The sequence below is a fragment of the Podarcis bocagei genome (genome assembly GCF_964188305.1).
Source record: "Podarcis bocagei genome assembly, chromosome: 17".
In the NCBI taxonomy this organism is placed as follows: Eukaryota; Metazoa; Chordata; class Lepidosauria; order Squamata; family Lacertidae; genus Podarcis; species Podarcis bocagei.
In genome coordinates, this window is record NC_138143.1 from 29,283,923 (window position 1) to 29,294,249 (window position 10,327).

At 41.1% G+C, this 10,327-nt stretch overlaps 1 long non-coding RNA gene across 1 annotated transcript; it reads right to left on the reverse strand.

Moving 5' to 3' along the window:
• Nucleotides 1-2,317: 2,317 nt before the first annotated feature.
• LOC308577146 lies at nucleotides 2,318-10,109 on the reverse strand. The gene is made up of 3 exons (XR_014003471.1): nucleotides 9,937-10,109; nucleotides 3,400-3,468; nucleotides 2,318-2,597 (listed from the first exon to the last, which is right to left on the reverse strand). It is a non-coding gene; the product is annotated as an uncharacterized lncRNA (long non-coding RNA).
• Nucleotides 10,110-10,327: the final 218 nt, after the last annotated feature.

Here is a 10,327-nt window from a genome sequence, read left to right on the forward strand (position 1 = left end):
CGCCTGAGAAACAGTTTCTATCCAAATGCAATTCTGGTTTTAAATGCAGTGTAAGGTAGTCTCTATGGGAGTATATTGTATTTTATTATGGGGTATCAGAGTTTTTAGGGGGTTAACCAGGCTGGGATAGCAGGGATAGCAGGCTTGTTGGTTTTTGAATGTCTGGTGTAGATGTTTTTCAATTTCGTTGTTCTGAATGGGACAATGGCAATAAAGATTATCGTATCGTATCATCAGCAGAGGGGGAGGCTTGGCCTGGAGAAACACGGTTAGGGGAGGGGGTTGCTGCCCCCCGCTACACACAAATACACCTCTCTCTATAGCAATGTGCAATTGTTTTGAGAAAGATGATATTGGTTGAGGCTGTTTGGGGGCTTTTTTGAATTTTTACATATTTTTAAAAATTCATTTTTAAATATATAGTTTTAAAAAAATTGTCCTACTTGCCATGCCTCAGAGTTTTCCTGGACCAAACACAACATTGATGAAACCAGTCCTATCCCTAGCTGTTACTCAACTCAAGATCACCAGTGTTGAAGCAATGATTCTTCAACATCCACTTCATTGGACTGGTCATGTTGTGTGGATGCCTGATTATCGTCTTCCAAACCAACTACTCTATTCCGAACTTAAAAATGGAAAGCATAATGCTGGTGGTCAACAAAAGAGGTTTAAAGACTGTCTGAAGGCAAATCTAAAAAAATATAGTATAAACACCAACAACTGAGAAAAACTGGCCTGCAAGCGCTCCAATTGGAGAACAGCCTTTACCAAAGGTGTCATGGACTTTGAAGGCACTCAAACTCAGAACGCAAGGGAGAAATGTGCTAAGAGGAAGGCACGCCTGGCAAATCCACGCCGTGATCAACTTCTGCCTGGGAACCAATGTCCCCACTGTGGAAGGATGTGTGGGCCCAGAATTGGCCTCCACAGTCACTTACAGACTCATTGTTAAAACTGTGTTTATGGAAGACAGACTTACTCGGCTACGAGTGATCGCCAAAGAAGAAGAAGACGCAGCTCAAGCTGCAGAAAGAAGCACAAAACTAGGGTTGTCACCTGTCCTGTATAATACAGGATAGGCAACAATATAGCCTATTTGAAATATCCAAACCTGACTATTAGAGGATTTTACCTCTACCGCTGTTCTTCACCTCTCACTTAACAATGGATTTTTAAAAAATCCAGTTTGTATATTTCTTATTCCAATCAACTCCTAGGTTTCCTCATTCCTGCAGTGCCTCTTTTACTGATGGGTATAAATGAAACATCAAGACAGCTTTTGACTTATTCAAGGGAAGTGTTCGCGCTTCAGGCTTACATGGTTATTATGTTTAATTGTCTTCAAGCTCAAGTCTTTACAGCATCTTCTGGAGAAGAGAATCCTCAGCGCGTCTGTGGGGGAAATCGCCCAGTTCACTTTATATCAAAGCAAAGCTCACTTGGAAAGGAGGGGGAAGAGAGAACCTTTAAAGGGTATGAAATCCAACATTGCCACAATGTATTAGGTCAACAGCAGGAGGAGAGGAAAACAAGCACCAAGCATACAATTGAGAAGAGAGAGTAATCTAAGATCTGAAGATAACAACCTACACAGCTTGCCTATAAAAACCAACAAACTGGAGCGGTTCTAATCTTGAAACCTTCTTTCCTTGTATTTTTATGTATCATTGCAAACAACAACAACAACGACAATGCTTTATGAGCTCTAGCCATCAGGTGCTTTCTTCATATGCACCAATATTAATTTGATACCATTCTCCCTTAATGTATTCCACCTAGGTTTTACTTAGGGTTACCTTTTCATCTGACTGCCTCACCTCTCCTTTCGCCCAGTTCTGGGGCCTATTTGATCCTTTTGTAACCAAAGGGATAGATGCATCAGTCCCTTTATGATCCATTATTGCATTATTAAAAATCAATGTAGAAATTCATATTGAGATACATATTAAAATAGTATTTTGTAGGGCTGCGCCAACAAAACCCCATTCATTGTAGAAAAAATGAAAAGCACAAAACTTGAAACTGCTAAATTTATTTTACATTGAGAGGAAAAGTAATGCAACAATATTTGATTATCTTTCTCAAATACAAAAGAAAATGTTTCAGCACACTAATAATTTTGAATAATCTTGTGAATCGCTTTAAAAATATGCCCCTCAAAGGTCAGTACTGCACTCTTCTGAGGTCTGTGCCCTAAGCAGCTGCCTCGTTTTTGCCTAATGATAGGACCGGCCCTGGGTGCAAATGCCAGATAATGTTGGACTATAATATGGGTGTGAATGCCAGATAATGTTAGACTCTTATTTTTCCCAGCCACAGAGCATGTTGGCCGGGGCTACTGGATTTCAAAAACAACTTCCCATCACTAGTCTAAGGCCAGTTTGGAGGTTCATGGCTAAACTGAGATTTGATCTGTGGGACTCTGGATCATTTGTAACATTTCTAATTACTGTGCTATAATAATTCTTCTCTGCTACCAGCAGTTACTGTCATTTTTAAGACCATGGCATTGAGCACCCTATGCTAATTTCTAAAGAGAATTTCAACCAGTCCGGTCCATTTTCATAGATGTCAAGAAGAGAATATACTGCCTCCTAAAAAGGTAGAAAGAGAGAGAAAATTTCCATCTAAATTCTTAGATTAACTGTGATATAACTGCATTTATGGGATAACAGCAAGCATGGTAATTTTAAGATTAACTGCCTTAATCAAATACCAGAATCAATACTTAAGAAAACATCAACAAGAAAATCATCTTCCTAATGAATACGCAATTATATATCAACATAAAATACAACTAGATGCCAACCTGTTTATTTTCTCTCCCCCTCTTTTTCTTTTTTTAAAAAATCATTGCAAAGTGGGTGGGTGGGGAAAATCCAATCCTTTTCTTGTAGAATGTGGAGCTATTTTTAATGGATGCCAGGCATATGTAAAAGGAAGTTCCACCTTACTATCTTATTCCTGATCTTAGCCCTTGGAATACTAGCAGCAAACAAATGAGGTTTGGTTACTAGTCTCTCTCACACCATCACCTGGCTGGTGACATCATGCCTAATAAGTCCTACTAATTTTATCAAAACTCTTTTGATAAGACAGGCAGCGTGGTGTAATGGTTAGGGTGTAGGATTCAGGTTGAGGATACCCAGGGTCAGATCTCTACTTTGCCATAAAGCTCACTGGATTATCATGAACCGGTCACCATCTCTCAAACTAATGCATCTCACAGGGTTTCTCTGGAGATATGCTAGAGTAGGGAGAGGTGAGAGAATGAAGCATGCCTCTTTGAGACGCTTTGCTCCAAAGGGAATCTCTGTTGGCTGTTCTTGAAATTCCTCAGAAGTTTCATCTAATTCAAAACTAATCTTTGAAGGACATATTGGTGGCAATACTCACCAAGAGCTAGTTCCTCACTGATCAGTCAAGTTATTTTGATATTGCTGTTTTGTGTCTTGTCTCCTGTCCCTGTGTAGCAACAGCAATAGAAATAGCATTATAAGGGTTCTGTGACAGAGATGCTACTCAGTCACAGACTTCCTGCCTTCATGGAATCTCAAAGGGACCAAACTCATTCTAGTCAACACCAACCAAGCTGGATAACCCAAATAACTCATTACCAGCTGTGGGTTGGATACAGCATGGCTAGATGTGTAAATTCCCTGTTGGTGGCTCCAACATGGAATATATATCCTGGTGTGCATCAAGCTGATTCAATGGTACCTGGATAAATATTGCTATAAAGATTTTGCATCCAGGTCTGTATTGGCTGGCTATACTTGCATTGGCTGCATACATTTGCACAACACTGGGCAATCCTACTCACGCCAACTTCTGAATATTGTATTTCCATATTGTTAAGACCTGCCCTGAAATTTTATGGGGAAGGGTGGGCAAGTCATCTAATGAACAGTAAATAGTAAGGACAAAATGGGGCTTATTCCTGGGTAAATGTTCATAGCAATATACTTGAAGGAGCGTGTCCACCCCCATCGTTCAGCCCAGACACTGAGGTCCAGCACTGAGGGCCTTCTGGCGGTTCCCTCACTGCGAGAAGTGAGGTTACAGGGAACCAGACAGAGGGCCTTCTCTGTATTGGCGCCCGCCCTGTGGAATGCCCTCCCATCAGATTTCAAGGAAATGAACAACTATCTGACTTTTAGAAGACATCTGAAGGCAGCCCTATTTAGGGAAGTTTTTAATGTTTGATGTTTTATTGTGTTTTTAATATTCTGTTGGGAGTTGCCTAGAGAGGCTGTGGAAACCCAGTCAGATGCGTGGGGTTTAAATAATAAATTGTTGTTGTTGTTGTTGTTGTTGTTGTTGTTGTTGTTGTTGTTGTTGTTGTTAGCATTGCAGCTACAGAGCTCCCTCACTACATCAGGCTGTTCCATATGAGCAGTGTGGTGTAGTCATTAGAGAGCTGAATTAAGATGTGGGAGACCATCGTTTTAGTCCTTACTCAGCCATGAAGCTCATTGGATGACCTTGGGCCAGTCACTATTTCTTAGCTTAACCTACCTCACAGGGTTGTTGTGAGGATAAAGTGGGAGAGAGGGAGAACCATGAGCTCCTTCAGGAAAGGTGGGGTATAAATATAAATAAGTAAGTAAGTAAGTAAGTAAGTAATGGAAAGGACAACCAAAATTAATAGCATTTACTTTCAGTGTATTTAGGATCAAGCTGACAATCTGTCTCGGAATCCAAACAGGTCCTCCTGATTCCCAACAGCTTAAATCAATCCAGACCATACACCACAGAAGTAGGCATTTTTAAAAAAAAGCAAAGTACTGGAATTGCATTTTTAATAGAGACCTGCACTGAGCTACTGTGTGCCTCAGCTTTAAATGGAATTTTATGAGTATGAGACATCATCAAAGATTGATGCTGCCAATGACAATGCCAATAAATACTTAATACTGTCTTTGAAGTGCCATGAGTGCAGCCTTTACCGATATTATCTGACAGAGTGATTATACATGAATGCAGATGTTTACTGCCGCCGTTTCCTCCATCAAGATTCTGTACATTACTGAAGCAGAGGCCTCTAAACACCTTAGGAATCTTGAGATCCAGACAGCACCCATAGACAATATTGATTATAGCTCTCTACATTGTAGGACAAGGGACAAAGAAATATGAAGTGTATCAAACCGAGCCAGTGTGGCTGCGCTAAGAACATAAAGAACTGCCTAGACTAGATCAGACCAAGGGTCCATCTGACCTCACATGGTACCTGAGTGGCCAAACATATGCCCCACAAAGTTCAGAAGTGAAGCTAGATGAAACAGAGAGCTGCCCTGTTTCATATCCTCGGATCTTTTGTACTCAGAGTTATACTTCTTATGGCAGGGATGGGGCACCGATGGCACTCTGCATGTCATTTGGATATAGCGTGTTCTCCTTCATGGAGAGCACGTGTTGCGGTGGGGGCCGCCAGGACACTCCAAAGTTGGGGGCGGGCTAATTGATCGTTGGCCACTGATGCGATTGGGACTTCCCTTGTTGTTGGGAAGAAGTTAATGTTGCCATTTGTTGATTGACTGCCAGAAATGCTAAAACTCCTTGCACGAGGCTAGGGCTTCCTCTTTTCACCCATGCATTGGATTGCCCATCCCCCCCTATATTTAGGGTTGTTCGCTTTGACCTTGCTCTGCCTGTCATGGGGTTGTCTGCTCTTGGGGCAGGGGCCCGGTAGGAATTTTGTCCATCTGGCTGATTAGCTGGGGCCATTTGGTTTTTGCCTACTGCGTAGCAAATCGTCACAACTTGCAAGGTTGCGGTTAGGCATTGGTTTATGGTTTGGTTGGTTGAGGGGCATGGTTTGGCTGTGCCTGCCCCTCTAATGCTGCTGCTGCAAGGGATTCCGTTAAAGGAATCAGGGGCTAAATATTGCTTGTCCACTCTGTCAAGGGGGCTCGGGCCATAGCAATGAGCTCCTGGTTGCATTTGGGGTGGGCTGAGGGCAGGTTTCCTGCTCCATCACTAGCCCCAAGTGTATTCCCCTTTTCTGACTTTCACATCGTGCAGAATGTCAGTCTGTCCCCCATGGTGGGGGCAGATAGTCGCAACCAATGCCTAAGCAACCACTCACATGTTTGTATTTTAATAAAGTTGTGACCAAAATTATGCCAAAAACCTTAAACAAAAATTCTGTGTGATGTGTGAGTTATTGGGGTGGCCCTGGGGACCTCGACACGCAACTCCAACTCCCAGCAGCCCCAGCTACAATGACCAGTATTAAGGAATGATTGATGCTGTAACCAACACCTGGAGAGACACAGGTTTCCCACCCTTGGTCTATGGAGGTTGCATTTATTTGGCATGGCTAAGAGCCACCGCTTGGCCTCTCCTCCATGAGTTTGTCTACTCTTTTAAAAGCAATGTAAACAGAACAGATGTAATAGAAATCTGGAAGACCTTTGTATTGTGTGGAGCTAGAGAGACCTTCTTTTTGGGGACCTTTCCATTAGCCAGCCACATCTCTTATGTGTTCAGGCACCTGTTGGTAAGGTGTCTGATTTCTTCTCTATTGCTTAGTCAAAGGTAGTACTTTCTGTTTTCAATCATGAACCTACTGCCAATCATTTTCCCAGAATCACTACAAGTTCTACTTAACAGTGTAAAGTAAGGCCTAAAACTTCTGAAATAGCCTGTGCTGGTTTGTGACACCAGCACTCCAACCCAGAGATAACCAAATGGAATTTGGTATAGAAATTAAGAAGGTAAGTCAACATTCAAAGCCAAAGTAAGGAACCTGTGGCCCTCTAGATATTGCTAGATTCCAACTCCTGTCTGTCTGAGCCCCAATGTGTATTGTGTAGGGATGATGGGAGTTGTAGTCCAACAACATGTGGTGGTGTCACACCACCTCAACTCCTGTATCCATTGTCAAAGTGATGAGAAGAAATGTAAAATGCATTGCAATGCAATTATCTTTAATGAAACTTCTTGATCATTGAGATTTACTAGCGGCACAAGAGAGAGAAAATCATTTGCTCTGTTTATAGACCTCATGATTTTATAGATTTTAAGTGTCATATACTCACTTAAGACTTTTTTTCTCAAACATTTGCAGTTACTTTAGCAAAGAAAATATGCTCCAATCCCTTCATCATTCCAGGTGCCTTACAAATAAGCGGATGCAATTCTGTAAAGTTACTGAGATTGCCACATCAGAAAAAAATGAAGATTGAAGGGAAGAGTGCCATTAAAGCAGATTAGAAAAACAAAAAAAAAATCTGCTCGTGAATTTAACAAGGTCTGTAACAGCAAGATAAGCGGGAGGAAGATTTTATATCAGTTTCCCCAGATTTATTTTTTAAAAGGATCTCTCAGGTGAGCACTAGATGAAATCTTTTATGGTTGAAAAGAAAAAATAATCTTGAAAATATTAATTTGTCTCGACCAATGGCCTAGATATTATAAACAGCCAGGCTTAAACAAAGTGAAACCTTCTCAATATGGAAAGTTGGCCTACAAAGGCACACAACATCTATAGCATACATGATGAGAATTCATTGGAACAGATATTTGTCCTGAGACCATTTCATGTAACAGATGAAATGTTGGATTAGGACCTGGGAGCCTGGAACTCAAAGCCACACAGAGATTGACCTCCTTGTGTACTCAGCTGTCTAGGTGTCAATTGGTTCATTCTCCCAAATTCATAATTTCTATAACTATATTTGGACTGAACAACCCTTCAAACAGAAGACTCCTTCAGTTAGAGGACTGGCCTCTCTAAAGTAGGATATATGGCCCTGCTAAAAATGACCAGGAGATAGAATTCAGGGACCGGTTTCTTTAAAAGAGACCTTGTCATTTGTTAATAAATGTGTACTACATGCTATGCATTTCGAAGCACATCAAAGAGGCACTAAACGAACAAAATGAACCATCTCAATAAACTTTCCAGCTTCTGCAGGACAGAAATAGTTGAATATCTCAATTTCATTGTTTTCACAGTTTCTCATTTTTCCAGTCTTAAATTCCATTCTTCACATGAAAATTGAGCAGAATTTTAGTGCAGATTTTTCATAACATACACATTTGTTTGTAATTTCCCCTCTCACACACATTTTTGCAAAGCAATTTTCCCTAATACAATGTATTTTGTGTGTTCTTTACACTAATAGATGCACTTTTATCTGAACTTTACCCTAGCACACTTTCTTGTACACATTACTTGACTAGAGCACTGCATTGCAAAATTCGGCAAAGTGCGAATTTCTAAGGATTGCTGTATTTTGGTTCTCGGATTGTTTCAAAAAGGGCAAATTAGGTAGATTTGCCTTTAAATGTGAACAGATTTGAATTTCTCCCCATCTGGGTTAACCTGTGATTTCTTATACCTCTCTCATACAGCCTAAGTGCCGGTTAGACCATTTGTGAGAAAAGTGTGTACTCTGGATGCTAGTACTTAAACTTTGCTGATGTGTGAACTGTGTGGTTTATGACCACGGGCCTCTTTATGCTGCCACAGCAATTTCTGAGGAATCATCTTGTCCCAATAATCCTTAACACAATTACATTGTGTAGCTGCCCCCACCCGCAGGCTCTACTCTTAGAATAAAATGTGATTATAAACCTTAATGATTTATTGCAATCTTTGATTATGAGGATTTTGAACAAAATTAAGTGGTCTGGCACTGAAAGGGCATTATTTTAGAACTATATGATCTAGGATAGGAGATTGAAAAAAGAAGTTGGCACCCAAAGCAGGGGTAATATATATAAAATCAATTGGGATAGTTCTCCCTTCTGACTCTATGCAATAAGCAATAAATATTGCACACATTTTTGGCAAAAGTAAAATGTGTCTATTGCAGAACAGTAATAAAAATAAAATAAAGTAAAATAATTAGCATGCAATGCTTTCATTTGAACATACTTCTTATTGCATCTTCACAGCACAGAGGCCAAGAAAAATGGGTTGCAATTACTCATTTCATATTGGCAGAGTTTGTTGTTCTAAGGTACTCCTGGTGATCCTGCTGTGTTTAGTATATTTCTAATCTGTGCATTTTGAAAATTGTGGGTTTTTTGTTCTTTTAAAAAAGATTTTTTAATTGTGAACCAAGGTATATATAAATAAATGAAGCTGGTGGAAAGTGGGCATTTATGTACTTCAAGAAAAAATGTCTTATATGGATCCCAGGAACTGGAGGGTGTGAGAGCCAATAGCACAGCCTGTGTATGTGTCAGGCCTCAGGGAAATGGCTTACTCCCTCCCTTTTGCTGTGGATAAGCAGAACAAAGCGAAAATAGTCCCTTGCCAGTTAAAGAGATTTTTAATGTTCACAGAGAAAGAACAAAGACTCCATCTGGGAGGAAAGGTGCTCCCAATTAAGGTTTCCTCCCATTTCCCCCTGAGTCACCCCCCTCAATTCCTGGTCTGGCAACCTGATCTCACAACCATTTGGCCTTCTGTGTAGCTACCTTATCTGTTCTCCTTGACCTTGGACTGAGCGCTGGGACACTTTCCAGTGAAAGGGAGTCTGTTCATTTTCTCTCTCCCTATTCTTCTTCTTCTCCTAGCTGTTCCCCACTCAGTTCTGCCCAGCTGTTGTATTCCGAACTCGGTCCCTCTGCAAACCACTGCTCCAAATCTATACTGCTCCACGGCTCCTGGGCAGCTGCAGGATCCTGGTCAGGAGCAGAGGGAGGGGAGGCCCCCACCATTCCTCATCGGAGTAGCTCTCCTCAGCCTGGTCTCTGACATCGTGGTGTATAATTGGGGAAAAGTTTGGATCCAAGCGGTTGTGAGTGGGGAACAACTTGGATTCTTCTGCAGCAGGGGGTGGGGAATCTTTTTTCAGACAGAAGACTGCTGTAATGGCCAAGATGGCAGTGCTGGGCTCACCCCTCTGTACCTGTTGTGCAAGCTCCCAATGTGTGCAAGGCAACCTCTACTACCAGGAGATGAAAGCTTACCAAAATTTGAAGAAAGGCTTCCATGTCCACCGGGTAACCAGTGAAAAAATGATGCAGGGCCCAGCATGCCCTACATTTCCAGGCTGCCACCTATCTCTGTCTTCTGCGTAGTGTCCACGAACACTTAGCATTGCATAAGGAATATCATGGCAAAGGAGAGCGGTTGGCAGCAGAAGCAGCTGGTGTCGTAGGCCTTAAACTGCCACAACAGCCTGGAGGGAAAGGTGGAGAGCTGTAAGTATAGCAGGCTTTGTTCTTTTTTTAATAATAATAATAATAATAATAATAATAATAATAATAATAATAATAATATCTTTGTTGTAAATGAGAATGCTATAATGATTTTAGTTTCTGAAGACACGTTTGTTTAAATAAAAATACTTTTAAAAGG